This window comes from Triticum aestivum, chromosome 2D (assembly GCF_018294505.1).
Source record: "Triticum aestivum cultivar Chinese Spring chromosome 2D, IWGSC CS RefSeq v2.1, whole genome shotgun sequence".
Taxonomy (NCBI): Eukaryota; Viridiplantae; Streptophyta; class Magnoliopsida; order Poales; family Poaceae; genus Triticum; species Triticum aestivum.
The window spans coordinates 350,021,263-350,038,125 of NC_057799.1; positions in this window are offsets into that span (position 1 = coordinate 350,021,263).

Below are 16,863 nucleotides of genomic sequence, written 5' to 3' on the forward strand. Positions count from 1 at the left end.
GGAATTGCGGTCATCAACTAGAGAGCTACGTTGACTATCTTCATTTAGCCTTGCTGTTTCTTGAGAATCATGTGGGGAGGGTGACACTGCACTCTTTAAACAAGTAGCGCATCTCACAGTAACCCACTGGGGTGACTGTCTCATCATAAGTGATTGATGAGGGATACAAAAGAGCATTAGTTTGATGTAAGAACATGGTTAATAGACATATGTAGTATGTATCAAAAACAGGAAGGCATGACATTATCAAAGGTATAATGTGTAAAGTAAGCTGATGCAATTTAACAAAATTGGAAGCAATACAAGCTAGACACCATATGCAACATGCAACCACATTTGACAGCGCGAAGTTAAAGCAAGCACCTAGGATGGTTGTGTGTGGCAATTGAGATCATCAACTGCAGAGCTACGTTTACTATCTCCATCTGCTGGCACTGCACCCTTTAGAGCGCTGAGACGCTTAGTGCTTATCTTTGAATTACACTGGAGTGACTTCTGTCTTTTCTTTTTTGTATTCATCAACACTGCGTCAGAGTCTGAAATACCCATGCATAAAAAAACAATAGTGTGAGTATGGGTGAAGTGTGTGCACAAGTAGTACAGTGTAAAGGTAGCAGATAGCAGGTCGGTGAGAAATAAATGACGGGAGACATATGATAGCTCTACAATATGAATGGCACACGAAATTACTAGATTCTAGGATTTTGAAATATGAGCAGAGGGATGGCTGGGAAATGCAGATGCTCCTCCAGCACACCACAAGGTGTAGTCCTATGAAAATAATAGTCGACTGAAAACAAATAGGTCAGTCCATTTTTTTTGCACCGTCCGATGTACAAAGAATGGGCAGATCGCCTTCATCTACCTCCAGCCAGTCAGTGTTACGATCTTCCTTGAAATGCCAGTGACCACTGGCCCAGTACCCTGCCTCCGCCCTCCCCTCGACCTCACCGCACCGCCGTGCTTGGCACCGCCCCCGGCCATCCCTTCAAGCCCCGCCGACCTCCAGATCGGGTGCAAGCAGCTCCTGCGCCCCACACCTCTATGATAGACACCGATGCGCCCCTTCCCCGGCGAACAGGCGGACTAGGTGCTTCGCGCGCCTAAGGGGGTGCTGGTTCTTTTAATTGCGATTCGACTGACCCTAAATTGAAATCCAGGCGGGCTACTGACCTCTAGCAAAGGTGAAATAGTAAATGGGAGGAAACCTTGTGCATTTAGTATCATGAAGAAGATGTGGTACAAAGCGCTCAACTAGTTTCTTTCATGGGATGAATACGGTGTGAGCAGAGACGTAAGGTTTGCACGAATAAGGGAAGAGGAGTACCTCTTTCTACTGGCAGTGTTGTGTCCTCCTTCTGTTTTTCCAACGATCTTCTTGTGGTTCGCTGGAAATGAGAAGTTGTGGAGGACGGTGGAGCCTTGGACGAACCCATGGTCAAGTTGTTGAGTGTGGTGCGGTGGCCGTCTGTCGGCGGCGGGGAACCAGATCTGAGGCGGCGAACAACGGCGTAGCGGGAACAGCTCCGGTGCGGTGGACGGTTGCGACAGTGGAGTGGCAGCGGTGAGGCGCAGGACGGCGTGGTCGAAGTGGTTCTAGTACGGCGCACGTCGGCGTCGGTGTCGTGGAGGCAGCTCTGCCTCGGCTTCAGCTGCTAAGTCCAAGAGGGCGTTACGGTTGCGGTTGCGTTGGACGACGACGTCGGAGTACCGGCTCCAGCATGATGGAGGAGGGCGGCGGTGGATTGGGCGCGATGGGGTGGAGGACGGAGGAGGCTGGGGTTTCGCGGCTGGTGGAGAGGGCGTTTTGGCGCCCATGGAGTATGAATGGGGAAACGGAGGGAGGAGGGGAATAAGGGTGAACAATGTTTCGGTTTGGGACACGCTTGTTTGAAATTTGGGGAAAGTTACAAACTTTGCCCCCACCTAAAATTTCGGACATATTGCGGGTTGGGGGTAGGATAGTAATCTTAGGTGTCCCAAATGGTGGGCGGGATAGATTTCGGCCGAGCGCATGGGTGCTTAGGCGCCCACGGCGTATGAATGCTTCTCGGAGGCGGTTGAGACTGGCGTCTTGATGAAGTTACAAACCTACCCCGGTTTAGACCTTTGGACATCGGGCCGATAGGCTACACGTGCCAGAGTCAGGACAGTAATTTCCTACCACCAAACATTAGTCTCGCGCGGTTTCGGGTGACCGGAGGCTTATTTGGCGCTTCGTTCAATATTTGGGAGCAGAAGCATTAACGTTTTCGGTTCTCTTGAATTGAACTTTCAGGATTTGTCAAACTTCACAAATCATTACTCTTGAAAATCCTAAGACTACGATTATTTTGGAATGGAGGGGGTACATTTGAATATACATTGTACACAAGTATATATTAAAAAATATGCAACTTACCTCAGTTCATGCATGGTTCCAGATATAATCTCCTTGGTTGCAAAAAAATAGTTAGACATGCGTATGAATATATAGCATGTTCAAACGCACAACAAAGATTGATGCCCCCTTTTAGATCTGATTTACAAATGCCATTATCTCGGGTTCAAATAGATGAATGCACTTCCTATGAATTCGAATCTTCGAAACCCCCTTTATGTTGAATTCAACATGTATTCTATTTCGTAGCTAGCAATTTGGAATGTATCCATGTAAGTGACAAATGTATAAAGTGCTTCACACTAACAACATGGAGTGCACTAATTAATGTTTATATATGAATTGCTAAAGCAATGCATTGCCTGTATTTCAAACCGCTCTCACTCTATGGATCGATAATATGAAATAAACACATGCACATGTTAGAATTCAATAGAGTATGGGTGTCTGATAGACCGATTTTCATTCATACACAAATTGCAAAATTCATGATCTCATCCAAAAATAATAATGTCATCTATATTTTAATTTAATGCGTAGAACCGCCTTTTACACGTAGATGCACTATGCCTCGGTCCGTTCTCATAAATGTGCCATATATCTCTCTATCTAACGCATAAGTGCACACACTTTATATACATCGGCATTTCTCTTTCACACATTCTCACAATCTCTCCCGGGGTGTCGGGGTATCTCACGCACACACTCTCTCTGTATCTCTCTCTCTCTCTCTCTCTCTCTCTCTCTTTCTGATTACTATGTACCACTCTTTTCACCAATCTCAGTTGGAAAACACTATTTCTCTCACATGCATATATACACATGCACGATCTCTACTAGCCCTCTATACGCACATATATGTGCCTACGTGTCTCCCGCACGCACATTATCTTTAGGCCTCTCTCGCACACATTGCCCCCCCCACAGACACACCTCTCTCTTAGTAGTTGGCAGGTATGATTCCATTAGATCATTCGGTAGGATATCCCTGACTGTTAGGCTTGATGGTAATACGAGGCAAAGTTTTACCCAAGTTCGGAACCTTGCAGTTGAGGAAAAAGACTACTCCTGGTACTGTATATTAGTGATAGGGGTGTGTACAAAGTACATGTGAATACCAGGCATTGTGCGTGTGTGTATACTATCGACGAACTAGCCCCCAGGCTTCTATAACATACTCGGGCCTAGGGTTACAAATCATATATAGTCGGCTCATCACCAGTGGGGATAGAGTCCTCCACGACTCTGGTAGCTTCGTGTTGTACGCCGAGTCCTCCACATGGGTCTTCGTATAATGTGTCTCGGTCCAACCTATGTGGCGCAGGATGGAACCGACCCATGAGTCCTCATGTTGACCCACCACAACTAGAAATGGTGTGCCCACCCCAACTAGAAATGATGTGCCCACCACACCACACACGCAATCGGCCACTAAGAAAATAAGCATATACAATAGTACAATGTTATACATGGAAGTTAATTGCATGGTGCATCCAAAAATATTTGTTCTGCATTGTGAATATTTATATTTTCTCCTAAAATATTAGTCACGGGAAAGAGAAACAAAGGGCATATCTCTCCTTGTCTCCACCGCACACCCCCTCTTTCTACACCACTTTCACGTACGCACACAAACTATCTCTCGGCCCTCTAAAAGTATGCATGCCCATGACACATTCACGCGTGACGGTCACTGTATTTCAAGCGAAAGCACTACACGGTCGGTGGACTTCAGAATATGCTCATTACAGTCACCGTATATATTCTCGTGGTGATCATACGATATCTAGCTCACAATACGTCTCCGCATTTTGTTGATGACACTGACGGACATTGTATTTGATGCGTGCTCCGTATTTTGTTGACGACACTTATGGTCATTGTATTTGAAGTGAAAGCAGATATGGTCACTGGACTTCAGAATAAGCTCATCACGGTCAGCACATACATTTTGTGGTGCTAACCAACCTGTGGTTGAATGGTTAGGAGGACAGTGGTTTCTCGAGCCCACCAGGGTTAAAGTCCTGGTGCTCGCATTTATCCTGGGTTAATTTTAGTATTTTTTCGACGATGTGCGTTCAGTGGGAGGAGACGGTCCACTCAACTACGAGGCACCTATGGTGACTTCGTAAAATCTCAAGATCATATGCTGGCTCACTCTCTCGAAGGTGCTCATAGGGGTAGGGTCTGCGTGTGTGCGCTTATAGCGGTGAGTGCTTGCGCGTATATATGAGCGCTTGCGTCTGTACCGTGTTAAAAAAATACATGTCGTGATTATACGATCACTGGCTCACCCGTACAACTCCGTATTTTGTTGATGACACAATCAATTGACCAGTCAAACGTTCCACGTGGCGCAACTAGTGTTGCACCATCGGGGCGCGTAACCATGGGGCCCACCTGTCAGCGCGTATATGAAAGAAAGAAATGGTAGTTTGAGTCTGTACTATGTTAATAAAATACATTTTAGGGTGATCATACGGTCACTGGCTCACCATACAGCTCCGTAATTTGTTGATGACACGATCAATTGACCAGTCAAACGGTCCACATTCAGCAGCGCACATTACCATAGGGCCCACCCGTTAGCGCGTATATGAAGGACAAAAATGGTAATAAATTAGTGGTCGATGGGGATTCGAAGTCGTGAGACCTCAGGTTGGTAGTCGCCGGCGGTGGGGGGGTGCGGTGATTGGGCGGTGGCGTGGGGATCGCCGGAGAAAAGCTCGCGCACGGGGGGCCTAGAGGGATGGCCGGGGCGGTGGCGGATCGGCGGTGGGGAGTGGTTTCGGGGTGGGCTGGGCGGCGTGGGCGCGTGGGCTGGCCGCGGGCGGTTCGGCCGGCGGTGGCTAGCGGCTCAGGGGGTGGAGGTTGAAGATAAACTGCAGGCCCTTGATTTCGTATCCAACGGCTGGAAAATCTACTGACCAGAGATGAAAAACTCAGTCGACTGACGTGTAGCCTCACCTCGCACGTACACATGCACGCACGCAACACTCGCACGAATACATGCACGCATGCAGGAGTGCAACACTGACACGTACACAATAACGAACACACGCACGCATGCAGGCGTGCAACACTGACACATACACATGCACTCACGAACACACGCACGTACGCACACATGCGTGCAACACTGAAATGTACACATGCACGCACGCAACACTCGCACGCCTACATGCACACCACACACGACGCAAGACACACGCTCAACCTATACATGCATGCACCCTTTGTTAAGGACATGGATTGTTACGGGTATTAATCAATCTTATCTTTTTTTTGCAAGGTTTAATCAATCTTATCTGTGATAAGCAGAACATTGATGTTTGCAGCGGTCTTTATGAATCACAACGTATCGAACGGGCTATCAACGTATATATGAAAATTTTAAAATTCTCTTACATTATATAGTAGGTTTATCTAGATGAAATAGATGACATCACACTCAATTAACAATCATCGGTTTATGAAATGCCCGCTTCTGACCGCCCTGGCCCACCAAAAGTTCCTCTGCCGTGCGCTACCTCCGTTGGGTCACTGACATGCAGGCCATGTACCCAAAGAGCCCACACGTCAGTGGAAGAACGGCGCGGTGTCGTACGTCAGAGTCGAGGGCGCCACTCGATGCACGCCCGGCTGAACACGCCTCCTTGCCGCATTCAAACGCCTTCATGAAACCCATGTGGAAGCCGAGAAACCCACTCTGGACACACGTCCATTCATGACCGGGCCGGCATTTAACGCAACACCGGCCGAGCTCCTCCCGTCCGCCATCTATTTAATCTCCTATTTAAACGAGGCCAAACGTCGGCCAAGAATCGCACCCCTCCGCCACTCCCCTATCTCCTCCTTCACCATTTTGTCCACTCTTACAATGGCTTACGAAGAGTAGTTATCCCGCATCCAAGCCGGCTGGGTGGCCCGCCGAGCCCGCCGGATACGAGCTATGCAGCTTGCTGATCCACCTCCCTCCCCTCGCCCGATGGAGCCAGTTGCCGCCCCAAGACGGCGCACGGTTCAACAACTCGCCGCTCGAGGCCAGCTCGACGAGGAGCGGCGCACGGGCGTCGTCGCTGCCATCCACGCCACTGCCTCGTACCGCGCCTCCCGTGTCTGCCGTTTCTGTGGCCGAGACTCCCATGCCGGTGGCCGCGCCATGCAAGCAGAGACAGAAGCCGGGTGCGCGGAGAGCGACGAGTCGGTGGCCAGCGCCTCCGCGTCCGTCGCCATTATCGAGGAGAAGTAGAACACGGGAGGCTGCCGCCGCTTGGGTCCCATGAAGTCCACCGCGGAGGCGACGGCGGCGTACACAACAGGTGTCTTGCCGGATCCTTTTGTTGCGAGGACCTTCATCGACCCCGCATGGGCTCCACGGAAGCGTAGAAGCCCCCTTCCACCATCATCTTGGGCATCAGCCAACCATATCAGTTGGGCAGCGGGGAAGCGAGCCATCCTTTGCGCTGAAACATATACCTCCAGGGCTCCCGACAGTCCGGTGATCATGCTGCCGGACATGAAGAACACAAATGGATCGGCAGGCGACCATTTAGGCCAGGTATTATATACCTGTGCTGTCCAGAACTAGCACCGCTTAGTTGATTTGAATGTAATGAAATTCGTCATGTTTGTATGAAAATCCGGTATTTTATATGAATTCCGTCATTGTTTATGAGAAATGTCGCCGTCTTTGCATGAATTTCGTCCGGTTGGTTGAGTTGCTGTCAGAATGTGTGCGGCTACGGTTGGATGGCGTAATATGCGAGTCGCCGGTCGGTCTGCGGCCGGCTCGGGCGGCGTGGTGGGATAAAAAAAGCACAGCTCGTGCGAGCTCGTCTCCAACGTGCGCGCTGGAGGATGCATGAGCACTCGAGCCATTCCTCGTTCATCGGTGGAAAAGGCACCGGTGGACAAAAGGGTCACCAATATTTTGGCTACCCAGGGCAAAATCCAAATAGCCCCTCCCAGCAAATTCAAATCCCTCGTTCGCCGTGAAATTTTGTCATGTGTTGTTTTTATGGACTAGCAAGATGCCCGTGCATTGCACGAAACATCAAGATGCATTTTTTACAAAACACCTATTGTGATTGACCCATGCAGGAGTAATCCCATGTGTAAAAACTAATGATATCTCGAGAATTTTATCGAAAAAATGGTATCTCGAGAATTTCATCAAAAAAATGATATCTCGAGAAAGATGAGAGATAAGTTGAGGAGGAGTGGGGCGTGGTGGTGATTGGTGGTCGGACTGGGCGGAGGCATGGGGATGGATGGCGCATTATGTCTAGGTTTGTATCTCTCTCACACACACCCACGTAGGTGGGGTACGTGCACGAAGATAAGAGGTGCACGCACGACCCACGTACTCCCGTCTCTTTCCCAACCACACCCGCGCGGGTACATGGTGGAGCTCATTTCTGTACGAAAAGGCAGCCCACGTGGTAATTTTACACGTGTACTGGTTGTCCACTTGATGGAGGATCGTCTACCACGGGTGAACAAACAAATTATGACTTGACGCGTCATGTGGGGCCTACCTTAGAGGCAAGGTTCTATACACTCGAGATGCTTTGTACGTATTACTTTTGATGTGTCCCGTCAACTCGCAGAACGAGGAGAAGCTTGCTTACTACGCCGTCTCCCCCGCCCACAGGCGCGGTGGCTCGCAGGAGGAGGTGAAGCTTGCTTGAAACTACCTCCATCCTAGTTTATTGGTCCCCATTGTATCTCTATCTCTACTCTTATAAAAACAGAGTTGGTGATGATGGTGTGCCTGCCATCCTGCAATATAGGCTGTCCGATTTATATCTGACGGATAGGAAGGAAACTATGGCAATTTTGTGAAAAGATACCCACACCCCTCTCCAAATTTGCAAATAGGGCCTTCCCTCGTTCATCCTTTTCTCTTACAAAATAAACTACTCATACAAATGCATCTTGATGTTTCGTGCAACGCACGGGCATCTTGCTAGTATTGTGTCAAAATTTGACTATAGATTGAACTAACAAAACGTTCGTGCATGTTACCAACAATTATATCATTGAAAACTATGTTGAAATACGAATCCAACAATATAATTTTTGTTGACATGCATTAACATTTTGTTAGCTAAATATTTGGTCAAAATTTGGCACGAACTACAAAGGTGACCTATAAACCAGGACGGAGGTAGTAGTACTACGCCTTACGCCCGCTCCCTCGCCCACATGCGCGGTGGCTCGCAGGACGAGGAGAAAATTTACTACTCCCTCCGTTTACTCCTTGTCCCTGCCTTGGTTAGAGAGATTATCATATTGTTTGGAATATATGTCTTTTAGTAGTACTCCCTCCTTTCCAGTTTATGGCTCAATTTCCTTGGAGTAGTATATAGGAGTAGTACTACTACAACAATTTCCTTGGAGTCCGTGGTGCAGCAAGCTTAAGCTACCCTAGGCTATGTTACTACTCCCTCCTTTCCAGTTTATGGCTCAATTTCAAAATCTCTCCAACCAAGGTAGACGGTGAGTGGTGGAATTAATTTCATAGTTTGCACAAGTAATGTACGCTCGTTTTTCTCAAGAAGTTATGTTTACCGAGGCATTAATTAGAACGAATGCATGCATGACCACTAAATTTCCATGAATTTCTACATGCATTGGTGAGTTTTCTCTTGTCAATGCTTGCATCGGGTGATTTAACGCACCTCGAAATCCAACATGTGATGGTACTACTACTACTAGTAGAATTGGGACTTATACCCCTAAAAAAGAATTGAGACTTATAAAACGGAAAAACTAATTTTTTTAGACAAGCCCTATAAACCGGAAAGGAGGGAGTAGTAAGTAGTATACTACCTCCAGAGTGGGTACGTACTCCGTAAAATCAGATTTTCCAAAACTAAGTCGCTCAACCTTTATTTGTTTGTTTCCCTTCCTGCCTCGTTGCCTCGAATAGACTTTGCCAAACTCCCCTGCCTGCCGCGCGGGAAAAGACCCGCTCTCGCCTTTTTTTAGTCCGGGTTTGTATCGATGGATCGTGCGAAGCAGCAAAAACCAAGCCGTGTCTTGTACTCCTCCATTGATGCTCGCTTTCATGAATTCTGTACTTCCTCTCGCCGACATGTGGGACATATAGCAACCGGGTCGACATGTCATGCACCAAATAACAGTGCAGAACAGCAGGGGGACGCACCCCAGTCGTACCGCCCCAGTAGTAGTAATGAGCAATGAGACGTCAAATCACAATGCCGCACCTTCCCAGACGGACGAAGAAACCATTATTTCACACTTCGCTTCGCCATCATCTCCTTCAAGAAAACCACGTAGTATTGCTTCTGCCATTGTTCTGCCTCAAGAGGGACACGCGCATCGCCTTGGTACATCATGACATGTGGGACCGCATGACAGACCATGCTCCCCCGCCCATCGCTCGGTAAAATCACCTCATTTTTACTACTTCCTCCGTATCGGTTTACAGGGCATGCACGTCGTTCTAGATTGAGAATTTAACTGGCTATATATGTGATGAACAGTATATGTTTAGAAACTACATCCGCTTAAGAATCGAATGATATCCTTTTTGTGACATAGTAACTCATATTTAGTTAGTCAAATGGATGACCGAGAACTATGTGCGCGCCCTATAAACCGAGACGGAGAGGGTAGTACAGTATGTATCTTTCTAGATCAATATAGTCGGGATTCACCAAGGAGCAAAACCAAGTGGTAGGCTGCTCCTGTCGTGTTGGCGTAGCAACTCAAGCAGGGTCAGTCCGCACACGAAATGGTGACACACTTAACAGGACCCCTTTGGCCGACATGTGGCTCATCCACCATCTTGTTCCATGTGCGATGCACCAAATTACAATTTGGAGCAGCGGTTGGACTTGGAGGCACCAATCGTAGTGCCGTAGTAGTAGTAAATGAGCGACGAGGGGTCAAATCACAAAGCCCCACCTTTCCCGCATTAAGATGGATGGACGAAGCAACCATCATTTCACTCTAGGGCGCAAGAGCATAAAGAAAAGAGAAAACCAATGATGCGTGTAGCAGGTACCTAGGGCACCCTAGGGTGGGGGCCTCCACTACAAATCCATTTTTTTGAAAGCGCCTCCACTACAAATCCGCTTCTCCCTCGTCCTCTTGAAGAAAACCAATGATGCGTGCAGCGGTAGGGTTTGTAGGAGTACTACGGTGTGCGGGGCCACGTCATAGTAAACGGGAGAGGGATTGAGTTCGAGTCGAAGCCTTAATATGTGTGGACCGCTTGGTTTTACAGGAACAAGGCAGCATTTTGGGTTCGGGGACCAATGGATATACGTACAAAAAATTGTGGACGTAGGTTCGACCGAAAGGCAATGATGCATGGGCCCTGCATTTTGATATACCCGCGGCCGCGTGAAATTTGCTACTCTACTCAAAACTAGTAAGGTACACATGCATTGAATGCATGAGATTTGGAAACCAAATTATGAATAAATACACACTATAGCATGTAAAGCTTTGAGTCATATATGCACGATGTAGATGTTCGTTTAGTTCTTATAGTTAATCTCATTCAAAATCAATTAGTTTTATAAAAAGGTTAAGATTCATGGGATTGCGCATTGTAAAGCATAAAGTAAAAAACAAATAATGGCAATTCATTTAGAAAAAATTGGGCAATTATGATACGGAAGATTCTAGAACAAAGGAGAAGTGCTTGTGTTTTGGGAAAGCATGCATGGCCCACATCTCTTATTGGTTGATATGTCACGAAACAAGAAACGAGGAGGGAGTTAATGTACCATGCCAAATTGTTTTGGGATTATTTGGTTTTCGGAAGATGACTTACACACCTAGACGAAGGGAGTACAAAGAGAAAAAATGAATTGCAGTTAAAAGAATGACATTTCTAACAAAAATGTGAATGTGAACTACATATGTGTGCACGTGACCAGCACATACATTGTCAATGCAAAATTTAATGGAAGAAATAACTTATGAGTAACATGCACGAATTGATGATGTGGTGCTTGCATGCATAGAGTAGAAAAAACAATGTGATTTATGACTTGCATGCATGACGCATTCTTGTGCCATAGTTGCATGTCTAGGAAAAAAGCTACTAGTGGGTTGTACTAGCTATTTAGGAATAGAAGATGTATACATGGAAGTTGTAGGGAAAGAGATGACATGTATCTCAATTCCCATGAGTAGGGATTGGAAAAGAGATGTCATTTGGTTCACATCATAGGAACTTTTGTATTGAATCTAGAGATGACATGTATCTCAATTCCTATGAGGAGGGATTAGAAAAGAGATGTCATTTGGTTCACATCATAGGAACTTTTCTATTGAATATACGCTAATGTTTATTTTCCTTTGAAATTATGGGAGTATAGGAATCCATTCATATGAACCAAGTGGCTCTAAAGCTATAAAAATGATATCATGTTTATTTCCTTTGAAATGTGGAGTATATGAATCTATTCCTATGATATCAAAATCATATCATATAGAGTTCCTATGATATTACTCCACACCAAAGGATGGTTGAAATTGCTGCAGGTGATACGATGGTCTTTCTTTGTAGACTCCTCCCCCATCTTTATAGTTACCTCTCGAAGATGAATGAAATGATATATACTCGGTATTGTATATGTGCATTTTGGTACACGAAAACTCGGTAAAAGTTTGCGAGGTTTGAATTTTCAATAAAGCTATATGCACTGCATTTTAGAATGGAGGGAGGAGCATACGACAGTTGCTAACACTCATGTGGAAGATTTGTGTGTAGGAGGAGTGGCTGCTCTGTTAAATGACATGGCAAAACTGACACTTTCGGATGCCGATCTAATAGAAAACAAGGCAGGCAGTATGCACGATGTGTTTCCATCGAATACCTAAGCCAAGGAAAAGAATTGAAATAACTGTATTGAAATCGACGACGATTTTTTCCTGTTTTATTATATGGATATTCTCTCATGTATGGTTGATAAGCTCCCTTCAAAATATAGAAGCGGCGTGCTTCTTCTTGCTCATCCTGAGGGAGTTACCAAATTTGCTGGCGCATATCGGGGTCCCTTACATATTTTGTGGTTCCATTTGTACCTTCTCCTGCTGCAACTTCTTCCGCTGCTACAACATGTTGCTCATCAGTTTGCATATCAACAGAAATATCATTTGTTTGGTTATCTGCAGCAGGTTGCTCCTCGGATGGAAACACATTTTCGGCACTAGTAATGTTGGAGCTTGAAGTTGACCCAACTGGCTTGAAAAAGGAATGTATCCCCCCAGTTGTTGGTGCCTTTCGCTTCCTCATTGACTACTACATAGAAAGGAAAACCATGATTAATAGATTAATTCACTATTTTGTAGACAACACTAACGCACCAGATTAGGATAGTAGGATTTTAATTCATAATAAGTTAATAACTGATAGCTACAAGTGCGTACTGGTACCTTCCTGTATCTAATCTTCCTTTCTCCCTGTAAAACTCTGATCTAATGAAGCCTCCTCCTCCTTCCTTACTCCTTAGACACTGGACAAACAGCGGACAAAGACGCAGATCAGCGCAACCGATAGGGTAGGGACGGCGGCGTGGTGAGCGCCTTACCTGAGCGGGAGTAGCAGCCGGGCATCCGGCGGCTGGGCGGCAGCGGCAAACAACGCCCTAGTGCAAGGACACGATCAATGGATTGATCGATCGCATGGGGCAAACAACAAAAGGCAGCCACGACCACATGACAATGACATGGGCTATTGGGCTTTCCGTCTAGGATAGTTATTATATTAGTACCCATATGGGATAATTTCCCTAAAAAATCTTATATGGGCTAATGATGTGATTATCTCCGACCAATTAGCGCATATACAATATACTACCTATACTACTACCTGCTAGAAATCGTTGGGGGCGAGCGATTGGCAGGGGTCTAGCCCCTGCTCGCCCCCCTGTCTCCGCCCCTAACTATAAGTAATGGTCTAGTGCCGTCGATAAATTGAAGCAATGCCACCACCATTTTATGAAGTGCTTCCGTCTTGCTTTATTTCCCATGAATTGTGTTGTTGCAGTTACACTTAAATCTCACACCGCTAACATTGCTTCATCCCAGTGGAACTGCGCAAATTTGATTGCACATTTACTGACCATGTGCTACTCTCATTACAGTAATACTAATGCTGGCAGTGTTGATGTGATGTGATGCTACTTACTTAAGGGCACTTTCATACTGTCAGTCTAGTGCCAATTATAACACAATAGATGCTGCTGTTAATCATACGCCACTGCAAATATCTGTCACTGTTTAAATAACCATATTTCATATTTGCGCAAACAGGGATGTCTGTCTCCATATCGTTTCTATCTACGCAATCAAAAGTACACACCTCAGTTTTAGTACAACTGCACAAAATGAGATGGCTATTCCTAGCTGCCATCCTCTAACCACTAGTCTTCCAGGTATTACTACATTGGTTCTAACTAGGTAGAATGACCAACACATTCTAAAAGAAGCTGATTCATACGTTTTACTTCCTGATTGCAGTGCAGGGACGAGAGAAAACAACTGCATCCTAGTCCAAAATGCACTTTCTTCCAGTTCATCCATGGACCGAGGACTAGCTGGCACGGCTGCACGGAGGTTTTTGGGACAGGTGCACGGACAAGAGGCATTGTGGTCTGCTTATTTCTGCAAATAGCGATGCTTAAATTTAGTGGAATGCACAAGAATTTCAGCTGGTCAGTACACTACATGGTTCAGTTCAGCATTCTAGCTGAGAACACAATTATAATTGGTTATTCTGGAATGAGATAACCTAACCCTGGATGGTGGCAACAAGAAAAAACCAAAGTGAACTCCAGGAAATTTAAGCCTGCCAGGAGGCCCTTTGCTCAGAGAAGCCTTGCTTGTTTTTTCCTGATTTGTAAACCTTCTCACAAGTTTGTCTTTGAATGTGAAGTAGTATATGTTTGTTATGTTCTATGAATCATTGAGATGTATAAAATTGCTTAACTTATGCTTTTCAAGTTTTTTATGAAGCCAAGTTTAATGTGAGTGTTCCACATGAACACTGGACTAGCGTGTGAGCGTTTGGGATTTACATTGTGGCCTCAGTTAACTGCATGAACCACTGTAACAAGATATGTAGTTGCTTATATGTCAGACAACAGATTATTGATTGTTAGCTGGTCGATAGCATAGTGTTGAAGCGAGCTGAGCCAATGTGCCGTGTTTTGCACAACTGCTTACAAGTGGGGTAGCACCAACAGTGTTTACAAGTACTTATGTATCATCAGCGCACAATTCTCAAACGAGTACTCTATTTCTTCGAACACACACTGCTCGTATGATAAACCGTGACAACTTATGTCTTACCATGCCATATTCATGAAAAAACTAGTGAGGAGGCATCTGTTTCGGCAACAATTATGATGGTTCTCACATGATTCATGGGCACACAAAAGTAGCAGCAGTTCCCATAGACAGATTCAAACAGAGTACTAGCCCCAGAGGGCTCGATAATAGGCAGGGTTTGGATAAGTAGACACAATCCAAACTAGTATTAAACACTAGTTGGGGTAACTATTTCATGCCTCGATCTAATTTGGGCTGGACACAAGACGGACCTTGCCATGAACATCATCGAGGACGTCCGGTAGCAGCTCAATCTTGTGAACCTTCATGAAGATAACCTTGTGGCCTTGCCACTCATAAACTTGTTTGTGGAGGCATGCCACGTCATCTTCCTGTGTAAGCTTGACAAGAACAGTATGCCTCACAAACGAAGGAATAGCTTTGAACTTCTTGTGCTTCAGTACACCCTGGACAACACGCCTGACAACAGTGAGGCTGGAATACAACTCGACATGGGTATAAGTGCAAATGGCTTCCAAGATCCAACAGCCTAAGAACTCTGTTTTCCCAGTGCGTATATTCAGGTCATCCACCTCATAGCGAGTGACATGTACAACCACACAATCCTTGTCTGCATCAGGGCTCTAACTGAAACAGAAACAAATTCTGAATTACTTTACAGTATAAGAAACACAAGTTATTTAAACCACTATGTATAGCATGGCATCGAAGCTAATAGAATTTTGCATTATTCATCACCACATACTTAGATGAAAAACCACAATCGAGATTGGCAAAGAAGAAAATCACCTTGGGCAGCTCAGCGGGAGGGGGGACACATCCTCGAAGGGGGAAAACTGCTCCTGCAGTGCCACGGGGCCTGTAACCTCAAACGGGGCGTTGACCATCTCAGTAGTGGCTGTGAGCGTATCTGGGGCCGGCTCGGTGGCTGCTTCCATCTTCTTGGAGCTCTTTGTCTCGTGGGGATCAGCCTCCCACGTCTGCTCCAATATCGGCAGATCTTTGCCTGGTTCTCCTTGTTCCATCATGAAACTAACGAATACTAGGAGACCACTGAAAGGAAAACACAATCGCAATGACAATGAAATAAAAAAGAGAGTGAGGATCGGTTACTGCTTTGCAAAAGTTTTTTTTTCTCTGAACAAAAATATACCAATATCACGGATCCGCTTACCTTCCCTTCGTTGGGAGAGAAGAACAGTGGCAGATGCGAGTGTTGGCTTTCTTGAAGACGGTGAGGGAGAAGGGGATTCAGTGAAGAGTGAAATGATGGTTGCTTCGTCCGTCAAACTTAGACTGCAGGAAGGTGGGGTTTTGTGATACAACGGCTCGTTGCTGCCGCGCTACGACCGGGGTGACTCTCCGCCTGCATACTGCCTTCTACTTTGGTGGATGGAATTTGGGCCCGCGCGCGGCATGGCCCGCATGTCGGTGAACAAAAGTAAAACGGCATTCAGTAGAGGGAGACGTTTCGATGACCTAGGAGGAGCCAGAAGCGGTAGTGTATCCACTGTACTGGTAGTAATTGTTTTTCTGGTAGCTGTAGAGTGTCTCCACTGTACTAGTAGTAATTGTTTCTCTGGGCCCAAGACAAAACAGCCCATCCACCCTAGTAAATAATAAAATCAATTCAAAAGCCCATATATTTACTTAATGAGAGGCGCTACCCACACCCAGCACACCGCCCCCCAAAAAAACCTGGGTGCTCTTCTTCCTCCTCACTCCCACCCACCTCACGTCAGCTCGCTCCACTCGTACCCCCAAATTCCTCACCTCACTCCTACAGAAAACCCCAGCTCCCCTTCTTCCTCACTACTACAGAAAAACCCCAGCTCCCCTTCTTCTTCACTTGCACTACAACTAGGCTTGTCATTCGTTACTCTGCTCAAATCCGTGAGTGCGACACGACGCCCTCGAGGAAAATGGAGTCGGCTGACCCCAGCGCAAAGAAGAAGAGGCTCCCGCAAGCGGCGACGCCTATTGTAGATCCCACACCCGGCAGCGCGGGGAGAAGCGGCGACCCCGCCCCCACCGGATCCCAGGAACCCGTAGAATCTTGGGTGGACCGCATCAGCGATCTCCCGGACACCGTCCTTGGGGAGATCATCTCGCTTCTCCCCACCAAGGATTGCTGCCGCACC